Source organism: Diospyros lotus, chromosome 7 (assembly GCF_014633365.1).
Source record: "Diospyros lotus cultivar Yz01 chromosome 7, ASM1463336v1, whole genome shotgun sequence".
NCBI classification, from domain to species: Eukaryota; Viridiplantae; Streptophyta; class Magnoliopsida; order Ericales; family Ebenaceae; genus Diospyros; species Diospyros lotus.
Window position 1 is genome coordinate 28,515,458 of NC_068344.1, and position 15,042 is coordinate 28,530,499.

Here is a 15,042-nt window from a genome sequence, read left to right on the forward strand (position 1 = left end):
AACCTATATCCTGGGTGTCGTTGTGCCTATGTCAAGATTACGTTTATGTTTTTGAGATTGGTGTGTGATATGTAAGCCAGGTGGGCCCAAGTGGTGACTGGTTATGTAAAAACGATTATGAGATGTTAAATAAAAGAAAGATTACGATTTTAATAAGGGTTGTATATGAGTTGTAGTTACGTTATTGTTCGGTATCATTTTATAATGACCTTCTCACGTATCCTCTATTCGCGGTAGGGGCTCTGGGAGACGGGCTGTTACAGCTCGCAACATGAATAAAATTTTCACAACATTATTTATGCAGGCTGGGATCGTCATTTAATCAAAATATGATTACGTGACAAAAAGATTATATATAATTAAATACAAGCTTTCATATAATAATTTTTTATTGAATTAATTTATTGTTCAAATGAAATCATGCAACATATAGAAAATTTAAAAAACTCATATTGTAAAAGCCCACTCTCAAATATTCCCGCTAGCATAGGATGTTCGAAAGGAGGTCATCACAAAGATGATATAGAACAAATCATAATAAAACAAACAACTCAATTCAGTACTAACAGCGAAAGCTAAATTAAGGTTCAATTACACTTCCAATATCTAATAAGTTTGGGGCTTGAAGGTCATATAAAATAATTAAGAGGCCTAATGTTAACTAATAAAATAAAAATCATTTCATCTCAAATCTCACCAAAATGCTAAACAGGATCTTCAAATTAGGACGCGTTTCCGTACACTACTATTTTTGAGCCTTAGTCCCACTAGACTTGCTCCCAATAACGGCCTATCTTTTACCTGGAATGGCAAAGAATATCAAGTGAGCCACAAGGCTCAGCAAGTTCTAGAAGCAATGAATAGTGAACAAGAATCAAGAATATGGTGACATCAAAAAGAGTAATCAAGAACTCAACAATTTTATACAAGATTCGTAAATTTATGACTTTATCAATTTCAATTTAAATGCATCATGTCACCATATATTACTAGGCAAATGTACATGTAAAATTAAGTATCAGAATCAAATCTCTTAGGCTCGCAAGCCATCAAACAACATATGCCAAAGTGCATTAAGAGAATAAAAACTCACATTTAATATGGAGTCAATCTGCCAGACTATGGCCACCTCGTCCAGTGCCAGGTGCTCTAGGGTACCATTTTCCTCAATGCAAACTATTAGGTGTGCAAAGATAAATAATAATGTGCCACATAATATGATCATACTGAATGTGTGTGAAACATGTCACGCATTCACTTCCACATATATATAAATATCATGAATTTCATCTTACAAGCTGTTGTCATAATTATATATATTTTATGCCCATCTTATAATATTGGATAGTTTTTTCATTCATATCAAGTATGCACACGAAATATAATAATTTACTCAAGAATTAGTTTAATCAATTTACTAATGAATTCCTTACAATTTATTTATATGCATATCAAGCATTTATATATGTATTTTTCTTTACATATAATTTGAATTATTCAATTTAAGACATCAAAATAAGATAAAATGTATTCTAATATATATATATAACTAAATATAATTAAAGAAAAATCAGAAAAAACTTCTGTATCAAAAATTCCTCTTTAGAAAATGATTACGAGAGGGAATTATTTTATGTATATATTTATATATATTATTTGGGTTGGAGTTCAAATTAGAGTGGGTGCATGTGTTCACATATATATATATATATATATATTATTTACGTGGGTACCTTAAACTTACAGTGGGTAAATAATATATATATATATATGTATATTACTCAATTGGGTGCCTTACGTCCACAGTGGTGTTTCAATGTGTGCGCATATGTATACATGTAAGCGGGTGAGGATTAAATGTAAGCGGGTGAGGATTAAATGTAACAAGGAGGAAGAGAGAGGGAGTACACTGTCGCGCATATATATCTATATATGAATATGTAAATGATGGATTGGCTGCAACAGAAACAAGGCATTCGAAATAGGGTGCTATAGGATCAGGCCGGCCCTGAGATTATAGGCGCTCTAAACTATTTTTTTTTTATGAGGTCCTCTGTGACTATATTTAAAAATAAAATTAATATAAATAAAAAAAATTATTATATAAAATTTATAATATTTCACTTTAAATTTATTTTTTAGTATTTTTAGATAAAAAATAATAATTAAACTATTATAATTAATTTATTCCAACGTATGTTTTCCAATAAACATGATCGTCAATCCATTAGTATAGATTCACTAATAACAGATAGATCACAAAAATTGAAATATATACATAAAATTAATTAGTAGTTGAAGGGCTAATAAAAAAAATCAAAAGACATAACTGATAAATCACGCAACGGGATGATGAGGACAAAAATGAAATTACTAAAGAGAATGCATAATTATGAAATCAATTAGATTGAAAACCTACACCTGTGCAAATTGATGGTAGATGCAGTGATAATGGATGGATAAAAAATTGAGAAGGAGTGGAACTGAGGAAGACGATGGAGTCGCGACCACTGCCAAATGTATGGAAATAGTTGTGATATAATCATATAAAGGAGAGATTGAGATTAATTAAAAATGCATGGAATAGTTGTGAGGGGATGGGTGCTACTAGAGAAGCATAGGAATGAAATTGATTATTAATAAAAGAATGTGAGAAATTAAGATTAATTAAAAATTATATTGATACTCATGGGATTAATTATTGATAAAAAAATGTGAGAGATTAAGATTAATTAAAAATTTACAATGGTTTAAAATAGGCATGGCCCTTAACGTCTCTTTTATTTTTAAATTTATTATTTTTAATTAATTTTATTTTGTTAATTAATTTAAAATCTGAAAATTAAAATGGGCATGGCCCCCCTACTGGCTGAAAATGGGCATGGCCCCCAGGCGGCAGCCTAGGCAGCCTATGCCCAGGGCTGGCCTTGTATAGGGTGTTGTGTATGTATATATATATATATATATATATATAAGATTTGGGCAAGGTAAGGGGTATCCGAACGAAACAGCAAAGGAGAGGGAGAGCTTCCATTCGGCCAACCTCTCTATTAAGCCTTTATATACATACATATATAAATATATATGAGTGTATATGGAAGTGGGTCAGTGAGTTGGTTGGAACTAGGGCATTCGCACAGTACTACAAATATATATATATATGTATTGTAGAGGCCTCTCGCCAGGGACCCACAACAAAATGACATAAAAGTCAGAACCCATTAGAACATTTCACGCCCCTATTGACAACGGAGACCATACTAATAGATTATTACTCATATACAACATAATGGTGCCCACTTACTCAAAAAAAATAACTTAATATTACACATCACATCAGGGCTCATAAATCCACCATATCCCCTTGAGTCTTACCTGAAACATAAACATGCATGACTTAATTTTTATGCACCCAAAACACCCCCAAGAACCTTTGGTTGAGACGGCTCTGTACACACCGCTATCCCATGAATCCTGATTCTCTTGGCTCGCTCTCTACTTTAGCTTTACTCTTACCTGGAATGATGCAAGCAAACATGAGCCACAAGGCCCAACAAGTATAACAGGAAGAAAGGAGCATAAAAGTCATGGATATCAAGAAGCAAAAGAGACATGAATGCTATTTAAGATACTTTCACATGATAAAATGATGATACATGCATCCATGCTCATATGCAGTACTTTTTAGAACTATAAACATGGGATTGAAGTCCAAAACTTTGGGATCGAAGTCCATAACATAAACTTGGGACCAAAGTCCAACTTTGAGCTCAACACTTTCTCTGTGGATATATTCTGCGGAGTTGTTCGCTGCACGCATCTTGAGGCCTTTGCATATTTTTTTATAAAACATTTTCATGCATATACTTCATGCATTACATAACATGCATATTCGCAATAATTTCTCATATATAACTGGCATGCAATTAATGAAGTAATAAGGCAACATTCATGCAAAACAATATCAAACCCTTGCATGTCCACAATGAAGAATCATTCCCAAGAAAAGATAGGGTGATACAAAACCCCATTGGAGACTCAATAAGTATAAATTTAAATCGTAGGATAATTTACTAGCAAAGAGGAAATAACTTATAAAATAGAAAATGACTTGCAATTTTAGAAAATTAAGAAGTAGAATCTTGTAATAATAAGAGACGGATATGGAACTTGCAATTTAAAACATAAACTTGAGGAAGATGAATTTAACTTGTAAAACAGGAGAAGGTCTTGCAAAATAGTAATAGGAACTTACAATTTAGAAAATTAAAAGATAGGACCGTGCAATAGCAAGAAATAGAGAATAACACTTGTAATTTAAACATACTTGAGCAAAAAAGGCTGAACTTATAAAATGGGAGCTGAACTTGCAAGCGTGAACTTGAGAAAAATGAGAAGCTGAACTTGCATATTAATAAGAAAACCGATAACTCAATAGTGTACGTCAATACTCTCAAAATTTCCAAATTAAATTAAATAGATCTATAGCATCAATTCTACTAAAATCTCCCAATAAATTTCCACTAGATTAATTTTACTAAGCTAAGTCATTAGTTTAACTAATACACTACATTCACTAATTCCCAACCCTATTTATCAAATCAATCCACTAATTGCTTAACTTCAAAACTTAATTAATAATAACCTAATATTAATCATACCTTATTGCAAAACTCATCCTCAAGTTCACGAGCACTGCTTCTCTTCCTTCTACAATTGCACACCCCTACTCCCTATTTATACTTCCAATTTGATACCCTCAATTCATTGCAACCCCACTGAACTATTCTCTGCACCATTCATCATTAAATTCTCTGCAAAGTCTCTCCATTTATTCCTTGCAATGCTCCTTATTAAAGAGCATCATGATTAAATTTACTCCCTCAAATTCCAAGAATTTAGCATCAAAATTGGAGAACTAAGAGAGTGTGACAGACAAAGGCAAAGGGGCAGCCCAACGGCTGCCACCTGGTTCGGCCAAAAGGGCCGCGTGGCTGCACACATGGCGTGCGCGAGGCATGACCGCTCGCGCCTGCACGAATGGGCGCCATGCGGCCTCGAAACGACGCCGTTTGGCGCCTTGCTGAGAGCAAAACCCAGCTTAATTTCTTCCCCCCCCCTTCTGAAGACTCGAACGCGTGCCCACTGCTAAGAACCTTCGCGCGTGACCACTTGACCTGCCACTTTTGATTAATAAGTCACCAAATTAATTCTTTAGCTGATTTTTCTCCCCTCCAAGTTCCATTATTTAACTTATGCCCCAATTGTCCCAAAATCTACTAATTTAATTCACTTCATTACTTCCACAATGGCTTTCAATTAATTTAAATTTATTGCCTTAATTCCTCATTTCCTCAAAACATCAGAAATACTATTCTCCCTAAATTTCCAAATATTCAATAGTAATCTCAAATACCATAAATAATTAATTTTCTCTGAAGTTTTCAAATAATAATCTCAAATAATTATTTTTACTTCCAACAACATACCAAGTTTAACATAAACTTCACATAATTCAATAAATCACCCTAAAGCCAATAAATTAAATATTTTTTCTTAATTCCTCGAATATTCAATAATCACTTTAAATGCCGAAATTAAAAGTGCTAATTATCTAAATTTCTGGGGTGATACAGGTATGAATAAGAACTCCATAATGAAGAGAAATGTTACAGGTATGAATAAACATGTTGATAAGTACATATATATATATATATAACGAGCTTGGAACAAAGGTTAACGATGGAGATTAACAACTTGAAAAAATAGTGTAAGAAAACTTGCTGAAAGTTGAAGAGGCTACGAAAGAACTTACAGCAACAACATTAGCAGAGACAACAATAACTATTATGAACTGAGAAACTTGCCTGATGAAATGCGCAAAACTCAACCAGCAACGGAAACACATAGCAAGCGAATGAAGAAGAAAAACAATGCAATAGTAGAGCAACATGGGTATATAGGCACTGAAAAAATGCAGTTATGGTCTGAGCATAAAGTAAAAAGACACAGTAGAAGAAGGCTGCTACTGTTCCCCCCAAAAGATTGATTTGCCCCTTCTTTTTCTGGTAACAGACAAGCTTTTCGGGGCGTTTTTGACATTTGGCGATTATTTTTATTTTAATTTATTTTTCTTTTTTTTTATTCTCATAATAAAATTTGAATCTCCTTTACCATTGGGCCCAAGCCCAACCCAACAATTTATTTAACCTACCTGATAAACCCATGAACTCATTTAACTATTTAAATGGAGTCCAAAATATTAATTTCTCAAATTCTTAAAATTTAGACCCATACACTTAAATTTATGATCACATGCACTCAGAAAATTTCATATTAATCCAAAATCATTTTATGCCATCAAAATAAATTGTTAAAATACTTCGACCCACATTTAGAATGCCCTTGAGTTAAAATTAAATATTAAAACACCTAGACCCAATTTAGGGTCATTACACATATGTTGAGGTATCATTAATTTTCTTGATAATAAATCAATATTTGATAATACCTATTTAATTATTTGAAACCAACTAGGCATGTTTCTTCATTAAACTTTTTGATTTCTCTTCATTTTTCTTTTCTTCAATGCATTTGATAAATCAGCACATATTGGTGATTAAAAAACTAAAATATGATATTGCATATAACACTTTTTAGTTTGACATGAGCATACATGCTACCCAAACAACAAATCTGTAACAGCCCACTTTCTCAGGCGTGTTATACCTTAAGAAAATTGGGTCTTATTATTATTATTATTATTATTATTTATTTATTTTTTTTTTATCTTTACATTATCCCGAAATTTCCTAAGGCCTGTCTAGTATTTAATTTACACACCAGAGATAAATACGATTTACAAAGCGGAAGTTGAATCGAACCTGCTCATACTAGACATGACATTCATTACAAAGTTAATTCATAAGCGTCTGACAATAAATACAATGTACATAATTCTTAAACTACTCATATTACAACATAACATGATACATTTACTCGCCTCTCGACGTCTCGCGTCACTACATCTCACCAATCTTGGAATCATCTCTGCAAGTCCCGACTGGAACGTTGAATGTTCCAGAGGCGAACCCAAGTTAGATGATGAACCATCTAAGTAAAGGTACATAATGCTATGTCATGAGTGTATGCAATGTCTTTTATCGTAGGTGTCAACTGCACCCCTCATGCTACCTACCATTTTAGCGGCCACCTCTTTCGAAGCCGGGGTGTATGGGTGCACCCTTGGTAAGGCAGCAGTGCCAGTTCGTACTCCATACGGCCTCATATGCGTGTGATTAATGATATCAACGTGTATTCATGCATTTCATAGTCATGTATGCATTCTACGTGATAGATACATATTAGGGCATGTCGATATGATGAAAACATTTTCGAGGAAGTACTACTTACCTTCTAGAGCTTATCGGGCTACCTCGAAATCCGTGCCTTGCCTCGATTTGCGTGCCATCCTCAAAATTTGCATGAGTCTCTTTAATTTCAACCTTAAAGCATCCTAATCACCATAATTATTTAAATAAACATTAAAACCTATTTTTCCATAATTTACGACATTTTCTATAATTTCCTTCCTATTTCTTCCTAATTTTCTTCAATAAATCCAAACTAAACATTTCTAAAATATTTTCTCAAATATTTCACTGAAAAAATTCATAAAATAATATTCTTGAATTTCTAGAATTTTCTAGGAAATTTTACTTACCTTAACTCAGCATTTCCAGTTTCCTCGATATGCGTGCCATATTCTCAAAAAGCGTGCCCGAGCCGTTTTTCTCACCAAAATCTCTGGGATATCACCGTAACATAATTTTCTATTTTTCAGAATTTTTCTAAAATTTTTCCCATCATTTTTCTTATTTTCTTTTCTTTTCTTTCTTTTCTTTTCTTTTCTTTTTTTTTTTTCTCTTTCTCCCTCCTTCTTCCTCTTCCTCTGTTTCTTCCTCCCGCGCCCGCCTGCAACTGCCGAGACAGCCGCCGTCGCTGGGAGCTGCTCGCGGCCATTGTTGGCCGTGGCTGGTGCAGCCCTGCCGCAGCTGGAGCTCGCGGCCATGGCAGCGGCTTGCAGCTTCCTGCCGCCTCCCAGCCTCCCTCGCCGCTCTCCGTCGCGACTGCTGCCAAACACTATAGCAGCCGTGGCCTCCCGCTCGCGGCCATGGCCGCTCGAGCTTGCTGGAAGCTCGCGGCCATGGCTGCCGCGAGCTTTCGCGCTTGCTCTAGTTGCTTCGGCTCTCTCTTTCGATCTCCCGATCTTGCTCTCACTCTCTCTCGCGATTTATCTCTCTTCCTCTCTTAATCCCACTGCCTCTCTCTCGGCCGAAGTTCTGAGGCTCATTGCCATTTCTTCTTCATTTGCTTGCTATTTATAGGCAACGCGGACTCTCCATGCGTATGGCATACTCAATTTGCCGCCACACGTCACCTATTGCGTGCAAATTCATCCAAATGTTGCAGGTCATGGCTTGAAGCAGCGTGTTGCAGGGCATGTTAAGTTACAGATGCACGCTCGTATTTATATATACATATGTACACTATATATTATATTACTATTTTTAAGAAATTACACCATTAAATTCTGATTTTCATCTTATATCACTTGGGCAACTCCGTAATTTCAATTATACCCTCAAACACTGAATAAAATTGTATTTCGATACAGAAAACGCAAAATTAATAACTTTAAAGGTACTCGATTTGGACGATTTTGCCCCATTGTCCTCATCGGGTTGTCGTTTCATCCCAAGACCATTGAAGGGTTGCTCGTTAAACAAAATCGGAGCCCCCCTAAGGTTCCGTTGATTTTTTGGGAGTCTCCTACGACAATTCGGTTTTACAGCCTAATTAGCAGCTGTATTTTATCTGTACCGAAAACTGTTCCCGATCCGATTTCTTTTGATACCATAAATCATAACTCGATACGCTTTTCGAGGCTATATAATTTTCTTTAGATAATTTCACTCCGAGGCATTCCCGGCAGTTGATTCGGTACCTAAAATTGCTATAAAATCAATTTTTCAGTGTTCTAAACTTATTAAAATTACGTGGCAACCTTATCTAATCATGGGGTATTACATTCTCCCCTCCTTACAAAAATTTTGTCCTCGAAATTTACCACATTCTAAACCTTGAAATTAGAATTCTTGGGCTAACCACACTTATCAATTCTTAGACAAGTACACTTGTCAACCATGCATACCTTTCAAATCACAACTGCATAACTCGGTTCTTGGACCATGAGCCTTAACCTAAACTCCCATCCATGCCGATACTCACATCATTATAATGAATCCACGGCTCTCATATCCACATCCTCAATTTTCAATTTGCTTTTCACTGAGTCATCTAGTCGATATCCTTATTCTTGTCACTTCTCTATTATCGATTTTTTTTTTTTTACGACGTTAATTCTCTTGAACTAATTAATCATGGTTTGATAATGTTCCAACCTTAGCACAACAGTCCCTGACCTCGATACATCTTGACTTTTATAGAATCGATCCTCATTTTTTTTTATTATTATATCATGCATCTTTAAATCCTCAAACATCCATATCTTGTCATCACGAGGTTGTTTCATAGGCTTCCAGATTGCTATAACAAGTCAGTGGTCTTATCATATCATCTCGGTTATCACATGTCCTCGAAACTAGCTATGTCTCTCCTTAAGTCATCACAAACTTAATCGTTGCTTAATCTTTACTTATGCTAATCTATTCGAGATTTTTGTTGTTTCCTCATTCTTGTAGGTATTCATCTCCTGATATAATCTCAAGTTTTTGACAATTGACCATAATCATTTTCTAGTCAAGTCACATAACTATCTCATTAAGAAATTAATAGATTCTATCTGTCTCCAAATCTTCCTTTCTAACTTTTAATATCCACCGAAATTTAACGTTTTCTTCCAAATCTAATAATACTAATATCCTTACACCGCCTGCTCCTTGTTACTTAGTCGCCAACCAAAACCCATTCATCCATAACTCCTCGCACTTTTCGAAGTGATCCTCAAATAACATTTCATATACGATTAATCATTTGATCCTCAAATTTGCTTGAATTAATCCTCGAGTAATAACGTCTCATATCAACTAGCTTTATCCTTAAGACACCATCTTATGCCAACCACACTTTATCGTACAAAAATCGTCTGATTGCTTTCTTCGCATCTAACCATCGGTTCTCTTGACGTCCAATCAACCGTAGCACAAGTTCACTTACCAACTCACAACCTCTAGATTTGATCATCGACTCTATTGTCTACTTATCCTGGTAATAGTCCTATTAACTTTATTCGTACTATTTTAGCCTTTTAGTCCACTCAATCTATGACATCATTATCATCGAACCAAAATCTTAGGACCATTTACTCTCAAGCATCACAATTGAGGAGCGTCACACGTAACCTTAACATTACAAGGGTCTACTTTACTTCTCGATCGTTTATCAATCCTAGAAAATATCATAACCTCTTGTACCTGTTTAATAATTCATCAAGTTCGAGGTAAAGATATCGACTCTTAATTATCACATTTTTCAAACCCCGATAATTTACGTTCTCCATCAAACCACTCATAGCTAAGCATCTAATAACCTCAATCTATTATTGACAATTTCATCATTAAAATAAATCTGAAAAACCTTCTGAGACTATCTTTTGGTTTTTTTTTTTTTTTTTACAACTTTTTACTAACCGCAAATGCCAGTGCCACAAATCAATAGGCTCCTTATAACCATAACTTGCTAACATAACTCAGCTATATATCTCCCGATTTGCCTATCAGGGCTACCTAGACTGACCATCTAGTCATACGAGGGTTTCATTCTCCAAAATCGAAATCTTGAATTTCAAATCGATCTAGGCCTGCAGCATTTCCTATCGCAACCCGTCATCCTGGCACATCTGTTATCACTTGATTCCCTTTATCACATCTAAGATTCGCACAATCTTCTAGATAACAATCCATAATTATACTACCAGTTAGAGCAGGCAGGTACCTTCGTCACATACGGCACTCCAATCCTTGCTGGATTTTTTTTTTTTTTTGAAAAACTTTAAAGTCTCATCACAAATCCTTAGATTCTCATCCCTTAGGGGAAATTCCTCGAAAATCTGAAATCGATTCATCTTTGAAGATCTCTACTCAGATCACGTTACCTGGTTCTAATTATTAAAACAACCGAACCTTATACTCGCAAGAACTCTTTACCGAATGATACTTTAAACCTCAAATAACGATATAGGTCCACATACCGATACATAAGGCATAACTTATTCGCAAGTCTTCTCTTATAGACTTTCGAATCCTCAAGTCCACTTGGCACATCGAACCGTAGTCACAACCTCTGTTGGTTAGGTCTCTTTATCATTAGGGTCGATACGACCTATTAAGAAACTCTTTCATTTTTTTTTTTTGGATACCTGAACTCTACTCGAACCAATGTTGCTATCTCACTATTTATCGCCAAGGCCTTGAACTGGTCATAGTCTCGTGTACCGAGAATTTCATTGACTCTCGCATTTTGATCAGCTGGCTATTGGCACACGACCATTCATGACCCTATTATCATACTAGATACCGAGGTATTCTATTCCTCGAGCCTTGCACTGTTCGTCATGTCACCCACTCCCACGATGACTGCGAACCCCGATACAATTCTTTAAATACGACACTTGATTCATATTCAATCCATTTCATTCGAGTTGATTCTTTGGCCTCAATCAATCACAGCTAGTGGTACACTTCGCTCTTAGACCATTGGGGCTTAGACTCTTACAAGGTACAGACCCTACTGGGTTGCCCTAGATCTTCAACATCTGATTGTCTCCCAAGCAGTTTACTATGATGCTTCGATCGACGGGCTTCCTGTATCTTATCGCAAGCCATTCATCAGCCATTTGCACGTGGGTCCCTAAATCCAGATCTGTCACTGCGAACACAGAACCAGTAGTGCTATCACGCTGCTAAAGTTCCTTAACCCATCTCTACTTGTCACATCGGTTACACCACTGCCAGCTCATTAATTAACACAACTCATATGCCATCATTTGACCATCTTCGGCCTCTTGCTTGACTTAAACCGCTGGATCTCTGATCTATATATCCTATTTCCGAATATTAAACGATCTTCAAAATACTTATCATTCGATCCTAACTTAACATCTACGCTATGTCATATCAGACTAATCGCCCATGATTTAATCATTTTTGATAACTACCAGCTATCCTATTATTTATCGCAATGATTTCGACTAATGACCTCAAATCAACAATCTCTACTTCTCTCGGATCTCTAATCATGGTTACCGAATCAACCTTACACCCGAATCATATCATCGGATCCTAACTTCAATAGATAGATCATTGTACTAGCGTCCATCAGGCTTTTCTTATTCATCGAGAATAGTAATCGTATACTGGAATAATGTTTGTATGTGAATAGTAAACAAGGTAAATTCCCAGGAAAGAGAGGTGGGTCACAAATGGACACACTTAAATACCAAGTCTTTCCTTAGCCAGAACTTGCCTAGACATGTACTTCCATTACTCAACACTTAAATCCAATAACCTCTAAGCCTTCAACCGAAAACCCTCGATTCTCCAAGCAGGGATTTCGTCTTACGAACCATTAATTTCTTTCCCTTAAACCTCACTTAGGGGTTTCTACTAACGGTACTATTAATATTGGATCCTCTTAAGTCTCAAAATTGTTATTCCCTAATCTTCCAATAGGGTTTACTTCGATATCAACCACATCTGAGTCACTTAGGGCTTCTAATAATCTTAAGCTTTGATACCAACTGTAACAGCCCACTTTCTCGGGCGTGTTATACCTTAAGAAAAATGGGTCTTATTATTATTATTATTATTTTATCTTTACATTATCCCAAAATTCCCTAAGCCCTATCTAGTGTTTAATTTACACACCAGAGATAAATACGATTTACAAAGCGGAAGTTGAATCGAACCTGCTCATACTAGACATGACATTCATTACAAAGTTAATTCATAAGCGTCTGACAATAAATACAATGTACATAATTCTTAAACTACTCATATTACAACATAACATGGTACATTTACTCGCCTCTCGACGTCTCGCGTCACTACATCTCACCAATCTCGAAATCATTTCTGCAAGTCCCGACTGGAACGTTGAATGTTCCAGAGGCGAACCCAAGTTAGATGATGAACCATCTAAGTAAGGGTACATAATGCTATGTCATGAGTGTATGCAATGTCTTTCATCGTAGGTGTCAACTGCATCCCTCATGCTACCTACCATTTTAGCGGCCACCTCTTTCGAAGCTGGGGTGTATGGGTGCACTCTTGGTAAGGCAGCAGTGCCAATTCGTACTCCATACGGCCTCATATGCGTGTGATTAATGATATCAACGTATATTCATACATTTCATAGTCATGTATGCATTCTACGTGATAGATACATATTAGGGCATGTCGATATGATGAAAACATTTTCGAGGAAGTACTACTTACCTTCTAGAGCTTATCGGGCTACCTCGAAATCCGTGCCTTGCCTCGATTTGCGTGCCATCCTCAAAATTTGCACGAGTCTCTTTAATTTCAACCTTAAAGCATCCTAATCACCATAATTATTTAAATAAACATTAAAACCTATTTTTCCATAATTTACGACATTTTCTATAATTTCCTTCCTATTTCTTCCTAATTTTCTTCAATAAATCCAAACTAAACATTTCTAAAATATTTTCTCAAATATTTCACTGAAAAAATTCATAAAATAATATTCTTGAATTTCTAGAATTTTCTAGGAGATTTTACTTACCTTAACTCAGCATTTCAAGTTTCCTCGATATGTGGGCCATATTCTCAAAAAGCGTGCCCGAACCGTTTTTCTCACCAAAATCTCTGGGATATCACCGTAACATAATTTTCTATTTTTCAGAATTTTTCTAAAATTTTTCCCATCATTTTTCTTATTTTCTTTTCTTTTCTTTCTTTTCTTTTCTTTTCTTTTTTTTTTCTTTTTCTTTTCTTCTTTCTCCCTCCTTCTTCCTCTTCCTCTGTTTCTTCCTCCCGCGCCCACCTGCAACTGCCAAGACAGCCGTCGTCGCTCGGAGCTGCTCGCGGCCATTGTTGGCCGTGGCTAGTGCAGCCCTGCCGCAGCTGGAGCTCGCGGCCATGGCTGCCATGGCCGCAGCTTGCAGCTTCCTGCCGCCTCCCAGCCTCCCTTGCCGCCCTCCGTCGCGACTGCTGCCGAACACTGTAGCGGCCGTGGCCTCCCGCTCGCGGCCATGGCTGCCGCGAGCTTTCGTGCTTGCTCTAGTTGCTTCGTCTCTCTCTTTCGATCTCCCGATCTTGCTCTCACTTTCTCTCGCGATTTATCTCTCTTCCTCTCTTAATCCCACTGCCTCTCTCTCTGCCGAAGTTCTGAGGCTCATTGCCATTTCTTCTTTATTTGCTTGCTATTTATAGGCAACGCGAACTCTCCATGCGTATGGCATACTCAATTTGCCGCCACACGTCACCTATTGCGTGCAAATTCATCCAAATGTTGTCATGGCTTGAAGCAGCGTGTTGCAGGGCATGTTAAGATACAGATGCACGCTCGTATTTATATATACATATGTACACTATATATTATATTACTATTTATAAGAAATTACACCATTAAATTCTAATTTTCATCTTATATTACTTGGGCAACTCCATAATTTCAATTATACTCTCAAACACTGAATAAAATTGTATTTCGATACAGAAAACGCAAAATTAATAACTTTAAAGGTACTCGATTTGGACGATTTTGCCCCATTGTCCTCACCGGGTTGTCGTTTCATCCCAAGACCATTGAACGGTTGCTCGTTAAACAAAACCGGAGCCCCCCTAGGGTTCCGTTGATTTTTCGGGAGTCTCCTACGACAATTCAGTTTTCAGCCTAATTAGCAGCTGTATTTTATCTGTACCGAAAACTGTTCCCGATCCGATTTCTTTTGATACCATAAATCACAACTCGATACGCTTGTCGAGGCTATATAAT

General features: G+C 36.3%; 1 long non-coding RNA gene across 3 annotated transcripts; it reads right to left on the minus strand.

Annotated features, from left to right (window-relative positions):
* Window positions 1-657: 657 nt before the first annotated feature.
* LOC127806900 (uncharacterized) lies at window positions 658-14,429 on the minus strand. Of its 3 annotated transcripts, none has more exons than XR_008024532.1 (5): window positions 13,828-14,429; window positions 7,724-13,620; window positions 7,414-7,516; window positions 3,376-3,516; window positions 658-801 (listed from the first exon to the last, which is right to left on the minus strand). It is a non-coding gene; the product is annotated as an uncharacterized LOC127806900 (long non-coding RNA). The 3 variants fall into 3 exon arrangements; XR_008024531.1 differs by lacking the exon at window positions 658-801 and having other exon boundaries at window positions 3,132-3,516; window positions 7,724-13,167; window positions 13,518-13,620; XR_008024530.1 differs by lacking the exon at window positions 658-801 and having other exon boundaries at window positions 3,132-3,516.
* Between the last annotated feature and the right edge of the window lie 613 nt (window positions 14,430-15,042).